This window comes from Narcine bancroftii, chromosome 7, assembly GCF_036971445.1.
Source record: "Narcine bancroftii isolate sNarBan1 chromosome 7, sNarBan1.hap1, whole genome shotgun sequence".
In the NCBI taxonomy this organism is placed as follows: Eukaryota; Metazoa; Chordata; class Chondrichthyes; order Torpediniformes; family Narcinidae; genus Narcine; species Narcine bancroftii.
In genome coordinates this window covers 142,054,291-142,074,215 of record NC_091475.1, presented here as the reverse complement: position 1 = coordinate 142,074,215, position 19,925 = coordinate 142,054,291, and the positions used below count along the sequence as shown (strand labels likewise).

At 37.8% G+C, this 19,925-nt stretch overlaps 1 protein-coding gene across 1 annotated transcript in view; it reads right to left on the bottom strand.

The window, feature by feature from the left end:
* The window catches only part of LOC138739179 (uncharacterized), a 448,454-nt gene that overhangs the window by 310,508 nt on the left and 118,021 nt on the right, over positions 1 to 19,925 (bottom strand). The gene's annotated exons all lie outside the window — the stretch shown is intronic.

The following is a 19,925-nucleotide window of genomic DNA, read 5'->3' as shown; positions in this document are numbered from 1 at the left end:
CATGTTCAGTGTTTCGAGCATTATTTTGTACTATCTCATTTAGGGACAGCGTGATGAGATGCAGCATTTAAATGATCTTTGGAATGGCCAAGAGACGTCAATTTTGAAATTTATGTAAAACTTTTGCGTAATGACAAAGAAATGTTAATATTTCAAAGACAACTGCATCCCGAAGAATAATGGCAGTCACAAATTCTCCCCACATCTGCATGGCAAATTGATTTGACCTGTATAGCTTCAGGCAGAGAGATCGAGGATTCACTCATGAACATGATGTTGCAACAACTAAATGAGCAATAACCACAGGTTGAAATGATAAAATTCAGAATGTGAGACTTCAGGCCAGTTTGAAAAATACTTTTATTTGTATAAATAGGTCATAACTCAGGAGTTTGCAGAGGTTTGGTATGACACCAGAAATACTGGCAAATTTCTACAGAGGTGTGGTGGAAAGTGTGCTGACTGGCTGCATCATGATCTGACATCAATACATCTGATCATAAAGTCCTCTAAAAGGTAGTGGACACAGGCCAAGACATCGCAGGCAAAATACTCCCCACTATTGAGAACATCTACAGGGAACGCTGCTGTTGGAGAGCAGCAGCAATCATCAAGGATCCACACCAACCAGCACATGCTCTGCTCTCACTGCTGCCCTCAGGAAAGAGGTATAGATGCCACAAGGCTCTCCCCACCAAATTAAGGAACAGCTGCTACCTGTCCACCATCAGTCTCCTCAACAATAAACTCAATCACGGATTCATTTAAGGACTCTTACTTGTGCAGTTTATTGATTGTTTTATCATCTCTCTATTGCTTACAGCTGTTATCTGTTTACATTTATTTATTTGTTTATATATGTATGCAGAACATTAATCAGAATTTATTTGTAAAATATCAAAAACAGTCTTTTTTCACTACCTATAAGTGGTAATTCCATCTGGCCCACAGGAAAAATAATCTTAGGGTTGTATGTGATGTTATGTATGTACTCTGACAATAAATCTGAAATCAACACAACTTATGTTTTTGTTGGTGCAACTCTTTTTTTCTCACTGCAACAGTTGAGGAGATTTGATCAAATTCTTGTGTTTGGTTCATGAATATTTCCTCCATCATTTGTTGAAAAAAAAACATTGAATGCATTATTTACTGCTTGGCCAATTCCATTCAGAAATGGCATTCAAAATCAAGGAGCTCATTCATTTTTATTTTTCATTTAGACATATAGCTCAGTAGCAGGCCATTTTGGCCCACGAATCTGTGCCGCCCAATTTACACCCCATTAACCTACACCCCCAGTACATCATTCTGCAGATTGAAATCCACTGGCTGGAGGAAGGAAACACTATTTCTGGAAAAGTGTGTTCAGCTCCAGTGAAATCAATTTATTGGATGACAAACAGTTCATTTAAGGCAAAAGTCAATGAAGCCAAAGAGTGAAACGGAAAAGTGTTCAGATGCTGTGATTGTAGAAAAAAACAGCATAATACTGGAGGAACTCAGCTGGCCTTTCAGTGTCCATAGGAGACAAAGATATATTGCCACGATTCAGGCTCAAGTCCGAAACGTCAGCAATATATCTTTGTCTCCTATGGCCGCAAAAAGTAAAAAGCAGTCTAGTTTAGACATGTCATTAGAAATCATAGTTTTGTCCCTAACACAAATCCTTGGATGGGGTGCAGGGATTTTATCTGTGGAGTGACTCAAGAGGTGGCATTGTTCTCTGAAATGTAATAACAACATTTATTTGAAATGTTCAGAATTATTTGTTTTAATTGTGGGGTAATGGTTTTCATTGGTAAAATAGATATTATACAGAAGACATGGATTTATCATTTTTAGCAAAAAAAATAGAGTGGAGATAACTTGCAATATTTTTTTATCAGCATGTTGTTATTGCCTGGTAAATGATGTCTGAAAAGTCAATCGATCCAGAACAATAATTATAAAGATGGACTGGATATACTCTGGGAGAGGTAGGTAGATTAGCCATGAGTAAATATCAAAGGTCTAATTGGACAGAGAGAGACAAAGCCAGGGGAGAGAGATGGCATGAGCCTGCAGGAAGAGAAATAGAGGAGAATATGGGGAAAAAAGGACATGGCTCTGTGATAGTACAGATTCTATCACCAATGTAGTGTAGGATGACTGTGATTGGCAGAGAGCATAGCCACGCCTACTGGCAGGTTTTAAACGGTTGCTCCTAGCCAGACCAGATCATTCTGGACTGGTCAACCTACATGTGATACACTCCAGTCTTCTAGTTAATAAAAGCCTTGGTTTGGATCAACAAGCCTTTGATTCTTTTGACGCGCTCTACAGGCTCTTAATTTTAAAAAGCTACACGTGAAGCCAAAGTTGCAGGAAGTGACTGTGCGCTGATGACTGTACCTTGAATGCCCAATTAAGTAAAACAATACAAATGCAATCCACCAGCCTGTAAAAAGAAAGCACTACATGGAGCTTACAATCAGAGTGAGTGAATTGCCAAACTCTCAAGATAGATGGCAGGAACATCTTATCCAACTGTCACAGACAATTCAATTAATTGATCAAATCAACACCAGAATTGCATAGCTTGCATGGTCCTCAAAAGAATATGTAGAAACACATGGGAGTACAGAGACATCAGGCAGCAGACATAATTGAACTCCTACAAAGCTATTGTGCTGTCAAGCATGATGCATGTTTTTCAAAGCTGGACAACATACAGTTGCTATGCCATAAAGCTGAAACACTTTCACTGAGTTTGCCTGAGAAAATTGATGAGGATGAGATGGGAACACAATGGCCTAGGAAGTGATGGTCACACATAGAGTGCTGTTTCAAGCATCCATCACAAGCATGTGAGATAACAAATAAAATGGGCAGGAAATATAGAAAAACCCAAAGACTACAGATGCAGCAAATATTGAGGAAGGAAACTGAACTGCTGGAGGAACTCAGGAGGACAGACAGCATCCATGGGTAGAAATGGTCAGTCAGGATCCTAGATCGGGACAGTTTATTGAGACGAAAGATGACATAACCCCATCCCCCTTTTTACTGGTAGGTATGCTGAGTGTCTGCTGATAGTAAAATAATAAAGACATTCTCACAAATCATTCACGACATTTTTCCACATTGACCTAAGATTTTCCCTCATACTCATCCCACCTGGTAGAGTCTCATCCACAATGAAAATTCAAATAAAAGGTAATTGCATTTAAACAATAATTCTGCTTCACTCTTCATGGAATGTCTAAAAAGGTGAATATTACAAACATTTCTGTTCCAGCATCTGCAGTATTTTGAGTGAGAGGATTCCAGGTGTCCTGGGGTTTCGGTGCTCCCAGTCACTAAGAATGAACCTCAGAAAACATCCAGGCTGAGTCCTTAAAAATTGCACAGATCAACAGGCTGAGGTTTTACTGATATTTTCATCCTCTTTCTGCTGCAGTCTGAGGTTCCCACCTGCTCCAAAAGAACGTTCTGCACCATGTCTTTACCCACACGTTAAGCTGTATTATCCTCCTATTTTTAACCTCACTAGTGTGTAGCATGGGCAGAAATCCTGAGATCAGAACCCCGGAAGTCCTGTCCTTCAACTTTGTACCTAACTCCCCGAACTTCATCACCCTTTCTACCCACATCATTGTGGTCCACAACATCAGGCTACTCACTCTCCCTCCTGAGAATGCTGTGAACTTGATATCTCGGATTCTGCCACCATCTAGGATACTCAGTCTCTTCCACAGTACCTCTTATCTCCCTCCCTGACTTTGGAATCCCCTATCACAAGAACTCACTTGTTCTCCATTCCTTTTTTAGCCACCAGACTAGACTTCTGGCCAGAGTCCTGATCACCATTGCTTATCCCTGGTAGATCTCCTGCTCTCCCAATAATAACCAAAATGGTATACTTATTATTGATGGAAACAGCCACAGAGATGCCCTGCACTGCCAGCATCTCATCCCTTTCCCTTTCCTGACTGTCACCCTACTAGCCTCCTTCTGCCTCGTAGGTGTGATAGCATCCATGCAACTCCTGTGTTTCACCCACTCGGCCTCCCAAATGATCTGGAGTTCCATAGAGTCATAGAAAACCACAACACAGAAAAGAGGCATTCTAGCCTGTTCCAAAGCATCATTCCTCTTGTCCCACTGACCTGCACCCATTCCATAACCATCAAGACCTTTCCCATCCATGTATCTATCCAATTAATTCTTAAGACATAAGAGTAAGCCCGCATTTACCACACCAGATGACAACTCATTTCACATTCCCCCCACTCTCTGAGTGAAGAGGTTCCCCCTAATTTTCACCCTAAACCTTTCCCATTTCTCCCTAAAGCCATGTCCTCTCATATTTATCTCTTCTAATCTAAGTGTGGAAAGAGCCTATTCACATTTACTCTATCTATACCCCTCATAATTTTGTAAACCTCTATCAAATCTCTCCTGATTCTTCTATGCCCCAAGGAATAAAGTCCTAACTTGTTTAATCATTCCCTGTAATTCAACTCCTGAAGACCTGGCAACTTCCTAGTAAATCTTCTTTGCAACCTTTCAATCCTACTGATATCCTTCCTGTAGTTTGGCAACCAAAACTGCACACACAGTACTCCAAATTTGGCCTCACCAATATCTTAAACAACCTCACCATAACATTCCAACTCCTGTACTTTGATTCATGAAGACCAAGATGCCAAAATCTTTCTTTACAATCCAGTCTACCTGCGATGTCACTTGCAGGTAATTATGTATCTGTATTCCCAGATCCTTTTGGCCCTCTGTCCACTATAGTGCCCTACTAATTACTGTGTATGTCCTACCTTGATTTGTTCTTCCAAAATGCAACACCTCACACTTGACTGCATTAAATTCCATCTGTCATTTTTCAGCCCATTTTTCCAGTTGGTCCAGATTCCTGTGCAAGCTTTGAAAGTCTTCCTTACTGTCCACAACGCCTCAAATCTTAGTGTCATCAGCAAACTTGCTGATCCAATTTACCACTTTATCATCCAGATCATTGATATAGACAACAAACAACAATGGTTCCAACATTGATCCCTGAGACACACTACTAAGTACAGGCCTCCAGTATGAGAAGCAATCATCCACTACCATTCTCTCTCTTCTTCCATTCAGCCAATTTTGAATACAATTTACAACCTCTCCATGGATACCTGGTGTCTGTACTAATGGTTCTCAACCTTTTCCTTTCCACTGATATACCACTTTAAGTAATCCCTATTCCATCGGTGCTTCGTGATTGGTAAGGGATTGCTTCAGGTGGTATGTGGGTGGAAAGGGAAAATTGTGAATCACTGCTTTAGACCCAATTGTTACTGAAATATTTTGCTTGAGAAACATGATCATTAACCCATTTCCTTTGAAGTTAGGAAACTGTGCACAGAGTAAGTCAATTAGTTATGATTAAGATAGTGGTTTGCAAACTTTTTTTCTTTCACCCACATATCGCCTTAAACAATCCTTTACTAATCACAGAGCACCTATGGCATAAGGAATACTTAAGGTGGTATGTGAGTGTAAAGGAAAAGGTTGAGAACTACTGGTCTGAACCTTTGTGAACTAATCTCCCATGTGGGAACTTGTCAAAGGCCTTACTAAAGTCCATGTAGACAAAATCTACACCCTTTCCATCATCTACTTAGTAACCTCCTCAAAAAACTGAAAGTTTCATTAAACATGACCTAGCATGCACAAAGGCATGCTGACTATCCTTAATCAGCCCTTGGCTGTCCAAATACTTAGATATCTGATCTCTCAGAACACCCTCCAATAATTTATCCACTACTGACATCAGGCTCACTGGCCTGAAATTACCTGGTTTACTTTTGGAGCTTTTTTTAAACAAAGGAACAACATGAGCTGCCTTTTAATCCTCCAGCATTTCACCCGTAGCTAAGGAAATTTTCAATATTTCTGCCAGGGCCCTTGTTATTTCTACACTTCATGGTACAAGGGATTATTATGTCTGGCCTGGGGGATTTATTTACCTTTATTCACTGTAAGGCAGCAAGCATCTCCTCCTCTTTAATCTCTATATGTTCCATGACACTACTGCTTGTCTCCCTTCCTTCCTTATACAACTTGACAGTTTCATGAGTAAATACTGATGCAAAACACTGTTTAAGATCTCCACCATCTTGTGAGGCTCTATACATAGATGACCACACTGATCTGCTAAGGGACCTATTTTGTTCTTTATTATCCCTTTGCTCTTAACTTAACTGCAGAGACCCTATACATGATCTGCCAAATCAATCTTGTGTCTTCTTTTACCAACTCCAATTCCTTAACTTGTCTTGTCAGGAGCAAGCTGGATGCACTCCTCACAGAAGAAGTAATCAGGGATACTGCTGCCTTTCCTGATGACCCACATTCCACAAGAGGATCATTCCCATGCCCTGGCTGCCATACCATCTCATCCCACACCTCCTCACTCATCACATTTTGAGGCCTCAAATATCGAGGCCTTCTAAGTGCAGCAAGATTTCATTTGAATCTGCAGGCGTTATCTACTGCATTGGGTCCTCCCGTTGTGCTCTCCTCTATATTGGACAGTCTGGATGCAGAATGGAAGATTGCTTCATTGAGAAACTTAGCTTCATGTGATGCAGTAGCCAGGATTTTCCACTGGCTTCCCAATTCAATTAATTTATTCGAACTATTTCCATAGGCCCCTCCCCTGTTCTTTCTCTCTTTCCCTAACCCTCAGTCCCCATTCCTCCAACTCCTCATCTCCTTCCATCTCAATTCAGTGAGCTATCCCCTAATCCCATTACTTCTCAGCTTTTTACTTGTGCTCAGCCACCCATAATATCTATGACCTCTTGCCTGTTCACCTGTTCTCCTTCCTCTGCCCCTTGCCCCGCTATTTTATTCAGGTGCCTGCTTGCTTTTTGCTCATACATTGATGAAGGACTCAGTCCCGTAGTGTTGGTTATATAATTTTATCTTTGCTGCAGAAAGAACACTGTTGTATTTATTGAGTTTCTCCAGTTTTTTTTGTGTGTAGACAAAAATCACATCATCTGCAGACTTTCTTTTTTTTAATTCTCATCTCATCTCATCTGCCAGCACTTAGTCTCCTCTACATAGAGAGAATGGGCAGAGACTGTGAGATCGCATTGTTGAGCATCACTGCTCTGTCCGCCGCAATAGTATGAATCTCCCAGTGACCTTATTGAATGGTAGCACAGGCTTGGAGGACCTAGATGCATTACTCATGCAATGATTTCCTTGTGATTAAGCAGGCTAGCTCTTGGAATGGCAGGTCTATTATTTGAGAAACAATTGAAGAGAGCAAACCTCTATATTCTACAGTTTCCAGAAAAAAAATGAGAAGTGACCTTGAGATATGCAAAATTCTAATGCAGGCTCTGAAGGATTGACACAGGAAGGATGTTCTCCTTGTCTTAAAGGTGAAGAATAAGCAGCTGTGGTCTCTATAAAGTGTATACAATTAAGGACTGAAATGAAAAGATATTTATTCCCTGAGAATGGTATGTCAAATAAATTCTCTATCCTAGAAGGTAGGAAAATGAAATTGATTTGGACATATAGCTAATACATTCTTAAATGGCAATTCAGACCGGGAGGATTGTATAACCTACTTCTGCTCCCTTTTTTTTCCATGTTTACGTTTCAATGTTTGTACAGAAGTAACATTACAACTAAAATCCTAATGATCTAATATCCATAAAGTTACTTTAATGACATTTAATTGATCTTAAGTAATTGTTCAGGTCGAGTTATTATCAATTAACAAGCAGTATGTTATTAAGGTAAAATTTTTAATTTATATTTACTTTTTAGAAGATTTATTTTGGTAGCTTTTAAGAAAAATAAGATATTAATATTCATGCTACAGTTTTCCACTGTTATGCTAAAATTGGCAATTTCCATATTCAAGTAACTAAGGTGTAACATCTGAAGCTATATACAAAATATTTCTTTCATTTCAATTTTGGAAGCTTTAAAATCAATTAGATAATTATTGGTATAGGCATAAATGAACAATTTTGCAGGTAAATATTGATCATGAATGTTTATGAGCAATAAATGATTTTTTAAATAAGTTAGAGACAGACTAAAGTAACAGGCCCTTCCAGCTCACTGCCCAAATACACCCATGTGACCAATTAACATACTAACCTGTTACGGAGGATTTAGACCATGCTTTTGCTTATGCAAGGCTGAGTATCAGTACCTACTTTGAGAATAATGTAGGAATCAGCAGGCATAAGCTAAATTCCACCATGGGGCCAGAGATGCAGTAATCTGACAAAAAGACATCTGGTACCAAGAACGTTTAATCTTCCTGCCTGTTAGCCAGTTGCTGTTTGAGATTGATGGGATTGTTGGTTGCAGACTGTCAGGCAAGACCTTGAAGCTATGTAAATCATTGTATTCAAAGTGATAAGCTAGAAGGTTCTGGTATTTGACAGAAGCCTAGGCATGCTTGGTTATTTTTTTTTGCGCAGGGAATGGGTGCTTGAGTAAGCAATTTTTTGGGTAATATAAGCCATGGTCCCACTGCAGAAGTTTCAGACTCTCTGAGGGTGGAAACATCTCTCAGCATGAAGAAGAACTTCTAGAGTCCAACCAACGTCCCGGTCGGGGGAGGTGGAGAAGCTGCTACCGGCGCCCCGACAACCTACTACAAGTGTGCGGTGATTGCCTGGGACCAGACCAGGCTTTGATAAGTATAATTGGGAAGGGCTTGCATATTGTAATTTGAAATCAGTTTAAGATTTTGTAATAAAGATTTGTATAAACTGAAGTGCTCTCGCCGTGTGTCTCTGTTTTCTTTCGGTAGCTCAAACACTGTGACCAATCTAAAATGAACAAAGTGAGAGGTACAAGTTTACCAGAACATAACCCCATACATCTTTGGAATGTGGGAGTAAACTGGAGCACCCAGAGGAAACCCACACAGACATGGGGAGAACAAAGTCCTAACAGACACCTCAGGATTTTAACCTGAGTCGCTGTAATAGTGGTGTATTCGCCATTCTACTAGCCATGCTAGCTGGTATTGACATCTATCCGAAATTTAGTGTACAGATACCCCAAAATAGTGTGGCTTGAGTTGGATAAAAGTTCAAATCTGACCTCAGGTAAATGAATTACCTTCTGTTATGTCTCTGTGTGTTACTTGGGAGACTTCTTAAATAACTTAGAGATGCAAGATTCAAAGTACAAAAGAGACTTTACTTACTAATACCTTCTACCATCTCAAGAAACTGTACAGACACACACTCACTACAGTGGTGCACTACAGTCATATAGTGAGAAGAGTGTATTCTTACATGGGTACAAGATAGTTCACATTATCCTGACTAAAAAACACCTTCAAATCACTAGTTTCTTGATCAAATGGATTCACAATGAAATGAGTTAATATGGTTTATCCCACAAAGCCTGCAAAAGTGAGTTTTCTGAAAACCAGCAGCAGAAGAAAGATGAAGACTGGCCTGTGGATAAGGTTATTAACCTTAAACACTGAGCAACAAAGAGCTATTGATAACTATTGTAGAAATCATCCCCTTCCCCATGAAACGATCTACCTCCATGCTGTAAAACTATCACTCCTACAAGCCAAAGCTCCCCCATTGTAAATGCAAATTGTCCCATTCCACATACACACCCCAATATTTGCTAAGCGTAATCAGGATTAATCCTATCCCCACAAAACCCCAGCCTACCTCCTGTAATTCCCATTAGCAATGCTTGCTGTAAATTGGGCTAATGGCTACAGAGCACACTGAACAATCAATAGTCAACTGAATGCAAGAAAACCCAGGCCTTACAATTCCTGTCAAATGCTCCTCATTCCTACATTGCTATTTCTGTGCCCTGCTCTGATTTGCTGCTTCTTTGGCACCTGCAATCTTCAACACCTGGCTGAAGAATGAGGGTGGCATGATCATGAATCAGATCTACATGATTCTTCAATGTAAAAGCTGGCACTATCCCTGACTACAGGTAATTTGACCTGCACTGGAGACTACTGGGTAGGAGGCCAGGCATTAGGACCCAGTAGAGAACCACTGAAAGATCGTGCCATCTGTCCCTGCTCCTCATGGATTCTCATGGCAGCAGCTGCCATCTTGTACATCCAAAGGTCATGAGAACAGCTTTTCTTTTTTTTTAATTTTTTTTATTTTTCACACCATAAATCACATTAACCATGGTACACACTTTTTCCTTTTCACACATATACAGTGCCATTTTCTCCCCCCTCCCTCCTCCCATCCCACCCTCCCTACCTCCCCCCTCCCGTCCATTTAAGGTATAAAATCTAGGATACATTAAACCAGTCAGACAATGTTGTCATTCAATAAAAATACACCAGAAATTCTACTGAGTCCATTCTTTTCATTTCCTTTTCCTTCCGTTAACTTAGGTAATGATTGTCCCCGGTAGGTTTTCGCTATTGTATTTAATGTAAGGCTCCCATATTTGTTCGAATATTTCAATATTATTTCTTAAACTATATGTTATTTTTTTCTAATGGAATACATTTATTCATTTCTATATACCATTGTTGTATTTTCAAATTATCTTCCAATTTCCAGGTTGACATAATATATTTTTTTGCTACGGCTAGAGCTATCTTAACAAACCTTTTTTGTGCATCCTCCAAATCAATTCCAAATTCTTTGTTTTTTATGTTACTTAGGAGGAAGATCTCTGGATTCTTTGGTATATTGTTTTCTGTTATTTTATTTAATATCTGATTTAGATCTTCCCAAAATTTTTCTACTTTCTCACATGTCCAGATTGCATGAATTGTTGTTCCCATTTCTTTTTTACATCAAAAACATCTATCAGATACTCTTGGGTCCCATTTATTTAACTTTTGAGGTGTAATGTATAGCCTGTGTATCCAGTTATATTGTATCATACGTAACCTCGTATTTATTGTATTTCTCATCGTTCCGGAGCATAACTTCTCCCATGTTTCCTTTTTTATCTTTATATTTAAATATTGTTCCCATTTTTGTTTAGTTTTACCATTTGTTTCCTATTCTCCTTTTCTTGCAGTTTAATATACATATTTGTTATAAATCTTTTGATTATCATTGTATCTGTAATCACATATTGAAGGTTACTTCCCTCTGGCAAACTCAAACTGCTTCCTAATTTATCCTTCAAGTAGGATCTCAATTGGTAATATGCCAGCGCTGTATCTTGAGTTATATTGTACTTATCTTTCATTTGTTCAAAGGATAAGAATCTATTTCCTGAAAAACAATTTTCTATTCTTTTAATCCCTTTTTTTTCCCATTCTCTAAAGGAAAGGTTATCTATTGTAAAAGGGAGTAACTTGTTTTGCGTCAATATTAGTTTTGGTAATTGATAATTTGTTTTATTTCTTTCTACATGAATTTTCTTCCAAATACTGAGGAGATGATGTAATACTGGAGAACTTCTATGTTGTACCAATTTTTCATCCCATTTATATAATATGTGTTCAGGTATCTTTTCCCCTATTTTATCTAATTCTAATCTCGTCCAATCTGGCTTTTCCCTTGTTTGATAAAAATCTGATAGGTATCTTAATTGTGCGGCTCTATAATAATTTTTAAAGTTTGGCAGTTGTAAGCCTCCTTGTTTATACCATTCTGTTAATTTATCTAGTGCTATCCTCGGTTTCCCCCCCTCCATAAAAATTTCCTTATTATTTTCTTTAACTCCTTGAAGAATTTCTCTGTCAGTTGTATTGGCAATGCCTGAAATAAGTATAATATCCTTGGAAAAATGTTCATTTTAATACAGTTTATCCTTCCTATTAGTGTTAGTGGTAAATCTTTCCAATGCTCTAAATCGTCCTGTAATTTTTTCATTAGTGGATAATAATTGAGTTTATATAGTTGGCCGAGATTTTTGTTTATTTGTACACCTAGGTATCTTATAGCTTGCATTTGCCATCTAAGTGGTGATTCCTTCTTAAATTTTGAGAAATCTGCATTATTCATAGGCATTGCTTCACTTTTATTTACGTTTATCTTGTAACCCGACACTTCTCCATATTCCTTCAATTTCTTATATAATTCTTTTATTGATAGTTCTGGTTCTGTTAAGTACACTATAACATCATCCGCAAATAAACTGATTTTATATTCCTTGTCTTTTATTTTTATTCCTTTTATATTATTTTCTGTTCTTATCAATTCTGCTAGTGGTTCTATAGCTAACGCAAACAATAAAGGTGATAGTGGGCATCCCTGCCGTGTTGACCTGCTTAAGTTAAATTGCTTTGATACATGTCCATTTACTGTCACTTTTGCTAACGGTCCCTTATATAATGCTTTAATCCAATTAATATACTTCTCCGGTAAACTGAATTTTTGCAATACTTTGAACAAATAATTCCATTCTACTCGGTCAAAGGCCTTCTCTGCGTCTAAAGCAACTGCTACTGTAGGTGCTTTATTCCCTTCTACTACATGAATTAAGTTAATAAATTTACAAATATTTTCTGTTGTGCGTCTTTTTTGATAAATCCAGTTTGGTCTAAATTTACCATTTTCGGTACATACTCTGCTAATCTGTTTGCTAATAGTTTAGCTATTATCTTATAATCTGTGTTAAGTAAAGATATTGGTCTATATGACGCTGGTGAGAGTGGATCTTTCCCTTGCTTTAGTATTACTGTAATTATTGCTGTTTTACATGAATCTGGTAAGCTTTGTGTTTTATCAATCTGGTTGATTACTTCCAGGAGGGGCGGAATTAATAAGTCTTTAAATGTTTTGTAGAATTCTATTGGGAATCCATCCTCTCCTGGTGTCTTATTATTTGGTAATTTTTTTTATTATCTCTTGTATTTCTACTATTCCAAATGGCTCTGTTAAATTATTTTGTTCCTCTATTTGTAGTTTTTGTAGTTCAATTTTAGTCAGAAATTCATCTATTTTCCCTTCTTTCTCTTCGTTTTCAGTTCGGTATAATTGTTCATATAATTCTCTAAAGTTTTCCTTAATTTCTTTTGGATTATATGTAATTTGTCTTTTTTCCATGATGCCAATACCATTTTCTTAGCTTGTTCTGTCTTAAGCTGCCATGCTAGGATTTTGTGCATTTTTTCACCTAGTTCATAATATTTCTGTTTTGTCTTCATTATATTCTTCTCCACCTTATATGTTTGTAGTGTTTCATATTTTATTTTTTTATCCGCCAATTCTCTTCTTTTAGTTGTATCTTCCTTCATTACTAATTCTTTTTCTATATTTACTATTTCCCTTTCCAACTGTTCTGTTTCCTGATTATAGTTCTTCTTCATCTTGGTTACATAACTTATTATTTGCCCTCTAATGAATGCTTTCATTGCATCCCATAGTATAAACTTATCTTCCACTGATTCCGTATTTATTTCAAAATACATTTTTATTTGTTTTTCAATAAATTCTCTAAAATCCTGCCTTTTAAGTAACGTGGGGTTTAATTTCCATCTATGTCGCCTAACTTTACTGTCAATATTAAGGGTGAATGGTCCGATAGTATTCTAGCTTTATATTCTGTTTTTCTTACTCTATCTTGCATACGAGCTGATAACAAAAATAGGTCTATTCTTGAGTATGTTTTATATCTAGCCGAGTAATACGAATATTCCCTTTCCTTTGGGTGTTGTTTCCTCCATATATCCAAAAGTTGCATTTCTTCCATCGATTTAATTATAAATTTGGTTACTTTGTTCTTTCTGTTAATTTTTTTCCCAGTTTTGTCCATATTTGAATCCAAATTCAGGTTGAAATCCCCTCCTATTAATATGTTCCCTTGCGTATCTGCTACCTTCAAAAAGATATCTTGCATAAACTTTTGATCTTCTTCGTTAGGTGAATATATATTGAGTAGATTCCAAAACTCCGAATATATCTGACATTTTATCATTACATATCTCCCTGCTGGATCTATTATTTCCTCTTCTATTTTAAATGGCACATTTTTACTAATTAATATAGCTACTCCTCTTGCTTTTGAATTATATGATGCTGCTGTTACATGTCCTACCCAATCTCTCTTTAATTTCTTGTGCTCCAATTCAGTTAAATGTGTTTCTTGCACAAATGCTATATCATTTTTTTCTTTTTTCAGTAAATTTAGCAGTTTCTTCCTTTTAATTTGGTTATGTATTCCATTAATATTTAATGTCATATAGTTCAACGTAGCCATTTTATACTTTGTTTATCTTCCCTTTCCATTTCTCCATCATTACCTTTCCTTCTTATCCATTTCTGTTTTCTTGTTTTGAACCCTTTATAAGACAACATTCCTAAAACATCAAACATTTTCCTTATTCTCCTATTTAAAACTTCTTTAGCCCCAATCTCCCCTTCCCCTCCTGAGTTGTCCTTTATCCTTTGTTGGACAACCACATCTCCCCTCTCCATTTGGATTTGCGAATTCACTCGCAAGTGTCAGCTGATTTTGCAGTGTCTGCAACTCCTCCCCACCCAGCCCCCCCCCCAGAAAAGATTTCACTTTTCATATGTAACAAAGGTCACTCTTTTGGTTCCCTCCTTATTCCCTCTATTCCATTTCCTTCCCTTATTAATTCTTGTCTATACTCTCTATATTTTCCTCTAAATACGGATACATTCATGTATGCACATTATACATATACACACATATACCTCTTTACCCACATACATATAAATCGTGGTAATTTTTACTCTTATTACATATCTTCATCTCTCTGGTTGTTTTGTAGTTGTTCTGCAAATTTCCTTGCTTCCTCTGGATCCGAGAATAGTCTGTTTTGTTGTCCTGGAATAAATATTTTCAATACCGCTGGATGCTTTAGTATAAATTTATACCCTTTCTTCCATAAAATCGCCTTTGCTGTATTGAACTCCTTTCTCTTCTTCAGGAGTTCAAAACTTATATCTGGATAAATGAAGATTTTTTGCCCTTTGTACTCCAGTGGCTTGTTGCCCTCTCTTACTTTTCCCATTGTTTTCTCCAATACCTTTTCTCTTGTAGTATATCTTAGGAATTTTACTAAAATAGATCTTGGCTTTTGTTGTAGTTGTGGTTTAAAGGCCACTGCTCTATGTGCCCTTTCTATTTCCATTTCTTGCTATAGTTCTGGACATCCTAGGATCCTGGGGATCCAATCTTTTATAAACTCTCTCATATTCTTGCCTTCTTCAACTTCCTTAAGGCCCACTATCTTTATGTTATTTCTTCTGTTATAATTTTCCATTATATCTATTTTCTGAGCTAACAGTTCTTGTGTCTCTATAACTTTTTTATTAGATTCCTCTAATTTCTTTTTTAAGTCCTCTACCTCCATTTCTACTGCTGCTTCCCGCTCTTCCATCTTGTCCATTCTCTTTCCCATTTCTGTTAAGGTCATATCTATTTTATTCATTTTCTCTTCTGTATTGTTTATTCTTCTTCTTAAATCATTAAATTCTTGCGCTTGCCATTCTTTAAATGACTCCATGTATTCTTTAATAAGAGAAAGTATGTCCTTTATCTTGCCTTTCCCTTCTTCTTCTATTTCACTGTACTCTTCCTCTTCCTCTTCTTCTTCCTCTGGGTTGGCCATCTGTTGTTTCTTTGTTGCCCTTTTCTTCTCTTCTTTCTTGTTTTCGTTGTCTTCTATGTTCCCCTCTTGCTGCAGGTGTTCTGCAGCTGTCATTGCCGGCTGTGGAGATCGACTCCCCAGCTGGTCACCCCTCCCATCGGTGTGTTTTTTTGCATGCACATCGCGCATGCGCGACTCCTCGCGCATGCGCGGTTGCGCACTTTTACTCGGCTCAACGAGCCATTTTTGTAGTCCACTTTCTACCGACCTGAGGGAGCGGGTTTCTCTCTCCACCGCGGGCCTCTTCGAACAGGTAAGGCCTTCTCCTTCTTCTTCCGTTGTCTTCTCTTCCTCTCTTCTTACCGTTGATTTCGATTTTTCTTTTTTCGTCGCCATCTTCTTTCCACCTTTATACTCACTTTTCTTTAATTTTTATTTTTGTGCCTTTGTGTTTTCCTTTGTTTTTTCCGACTTTTCTGGAGAGGGCTGGAGTTCACCGTCTGGCCACTGCTCCATCACGTGACTCCCCCCTGAGAACAGCTTTTCTGAAGGAATATATTTTGCCAAGAGCTTATGTCACCAATAGACCTAAGTATGCAATGGGTGTGATTATCTCTCGATCTTCTGTTCAGTGAAGTTAATAAATATAAACTCATGGTCAGATAATTTGTAACATTGTACATTCCACTTATTCTATCCTAAGATCCTCTAGCATGAGAGGTTAAGCAAGAAGAGTTCAGAGGCTGGGGTTTAGTACAATACACAACCATGCAGGGGAAATTCAGCAGGTCATGCAGCATTCATATAAAGTAAAGGGTAACATTTCAGACATGGGCTCAATGTACCACAGTTTCTTGTGCACATAGGCTTCCTCCATTGAATCTTCCCAGAGCACTGTAAGCTCGATGATGTAAATAAAATGAAGTGAGGATGAGCACAGCACAAGGTTGAGGTCTGAGGTTTGGTTCCTGCGATTTCAGCATCCATATGAAGCAACTGAAAGTAATCCAATAATACATTGAAATTAGTGGGAGGGAAGGAAGAGAAATATTAACATATGTGGTAACCAACATTTCAGGCATGAGCCTTTTGTCAGGTCACACTAGACCTGGCATGACTCAAACAGTGAGGGCATATTAATAATGAACTCCTTACTTGATAGAGTGGACACAATCAATTTTAAAGAAACTAAGAATAATAATTTTAAATGTAGATTTATCCAGAGAATTTCAAATTATGTGCCAAAGGCATGATTAGAATTCAATGGTGCATGCATCAATCAAGGACAGCACAAATGCCTTTTCAAGTTAAAGTAATCTAATAATACATTGAAATTAGTGGGAGAGAAGGGAAGAGAAACATTAATAAGATTGTGGGAGACTGTAATACTTAAATGTTCAAGGATGAGACTTTAATCATTCAAGGACAAGACTATAACTGTTTCACAGTTCATGTTTGGTTAACTCAGATATGCAGATTTATAGCAAATACAAAGGAATAATCTTGTAAAATTGTCTAACCATTCTTCAATTTAAATTCAGATAGTAAGATATGATGCTCATTATGGAAGTGAATAAAACTCATGACCATAAGTCTGTTAAATGTAGATCTCAGTGTGTGGTTTCTTGGCAGAGAGCCATAACTACAACATGGAACTACAGCATGCATGGAGACTCTATGACTTTTTTTTGCAATGGTACTAGGTGTTCAAGTGGAGAAAATATCTCAGTACACCATCAACACTTGTCACAGTAGAATGTGTATGGGAATCATTGCTACACCCAATTAAATGAGCTATAACCTCATTGCGTGCAATTGTCCCCCATATATTAATAAACAGTAAGAACTGGTGGATAGTCCTTTAAATGTCCTTCAATCATTTGTTGAATGGGCATAAGAGCTGATTAGGAACTCATGTGTTGTCATCTGTTGAAACTTTAAGCATATACAGGTGCTTATCCTTTTTATCCGAGATGCTTGGGACCGGAAACTTCTCGGTATTCAGATTATTCCAGATAATGGAATTAAAATGGCAGCGTACAGATTCACGCCAAACATTAGCCCTTTTTATAAGTGATGTCGCATTGAAGATGGCTCAACAAGCAACGGCCGACTTTACTACTCATAGCCCCCACGCAGGTGGAACTTTTCTGAGAAACGCAGAGTGGTTCCAGCTATGTGGGAGATTATGGATAACAAAACACAGATTCCAAAACCTCCATGCAAAAGAGGGGGATTTGTGGAAAATCATTCATATGAAGAAATATTTCTCTGAAAACAACTCTATGTTAACTTCATAAGTTTTGAGCATTAAAACAAAAAGAGGCTCAGCCTGCCAGGATCCGCTGGGACATTGCTTGCCTTCTTCTGGCTGCCATTTCCCATCATCTGGTCCCTTTGCTTCTGGGCTGTGGAGCTCAGCACCTGAGTCCATTTGCCCTCTGGCCATGGTGGCTCAGCAGGTTCTGACTCTTCTTGCCCTCCACTGAGCTTCCATGCTCTTCAATCAATGTTCTCTCCTCACTTTCTCCCTGCTTCCCCACCCAAGTCACGCTGCTGCTCTCTCCCCACTCACCACCAGAGCTGTGTTATCTCTTCACTCTCTCTAGAACACCTGATAATATACTGTACATGGAGTAAAAAAAGTTTGGTTTTCAGAGGATTTCAGTTTTTGGAATCATAGATAAAGGGATAAGAACTGTACTGTATATTCAGAAATATAATTAATCAGTTGGCCACAAAGATGTGACTAATGTAATGGAATTGTATTATTAATGTTTAGTTATTTATATATTTCTTTGTAAAGGAATTATGGGCTGGATAGAGGACACTAACAGACCCAGACCCTAACCACAGAAACCATTATGGAAGTCAAAATATCTGGTAAACCATTGTTGGCTAAAGCTATGTAAACAACCATAAAAACTGGTGTGTATATTCACTCATTCTACTGGTTGAGCTGTGCAGACTACTTGGCACCACATTAGCTCATAAATTTTGGAAGAGATAAGCTTCAAGAACTCAGGAAAACACTTGACTCAAACAAGCAAGACCTTTTTTTGAAAATTTGTACAAACATGATTTGTGGCTTTGGAGAAATGAAACAAAATCAGTGGTGAGGCCATATCACATGATTAAAGACACTCCAAGCAGCTGCCTTTTAATACTGCATCAAGGAACATCTGAAGTCAGAATTACAGAGACATTCTCAAGTGAAGGGCCTGTTGTGGTGCTCTCCTTATCATGGGAGAGCACAAAAACAGTGGCAATGAAGAAGAGCCATTTCACAGTCTATTTCAAAAGAGGGCAGTTCTACTGTCTCCATTTCTACATGGCACTTCATGTAGACCTTGCCTGGGTTTGTGAAGTCATCATGTGAAACACAGATTACAAAACCTCCATGCAAAAGAGGGCGATTTGTGGAAAATCATTCAAATGAAGAAACATTTCTCTGAAAACATCTCTACAATAACTTCATAAGTTTTGAGAAATTTGATGCCTCAAACCTACTCCATAATTACTTCTGAACAACCATTTAAAGAATTTGAGTTGCAAAACAAAATTCTCTTCAGAATTAATCTTAAATGGTAATGGGTTTGCCCCCTGCCCCAACACACACACACACACACACACACACACACACCCACACACACACACACACACATATTTGTGCATAGTAGGGTTAAATCAGAGTTAAGTAATAAATGTTATTAATAGTTATTAATAAAATATTGTTTTGAAGATACCATTGTCTTGGTGAATTTCTATTGCTGCTGTCCAAGTTTGTAACATTATTGACTGAATATTGCTTCTTTGAGAATTGGAGCATTGCTAACTATATCCCTGCATAGCCTTTCCTTGAAGAGCAAGTGGACATTTTGAAATGACGATGTTCTTATTGTTCATATTATTATCTTGAACATTCTATTGGGCCTTATGTCAATTCCCTCTGTACACTGAGTCATCACGTACATTAACAGTATTCATGAGATAACTTATCTACAATGAGCACTCTTCTCTGTGTTCCATTCTGTTCCATGACTATAAATGAGAAATCCTCAGTGAATTGAAGAATACCTTGATCAGAACATTTGAGAAAAAAAGTTATTAATAATGATTTTGAACAATCTAATGAACAGAGGTTTTCAGGAAAAAAAAAGAGATACAGGTCAATTACTTTTCATGACGATAAGTCTATTCACAGGCACCTAAGTACAATATATAAATGCAAGACAGGCACACCACAAACAGTCGATATAAATATTCACAGTTGCAGTGAAAATGCTGTTTCAACAATGTCGACAGACTTATTGTGGTCTTGGAGTAATGTTATTATTATATAGTATGGGGAGACTCAACAGCCAGATCGTTG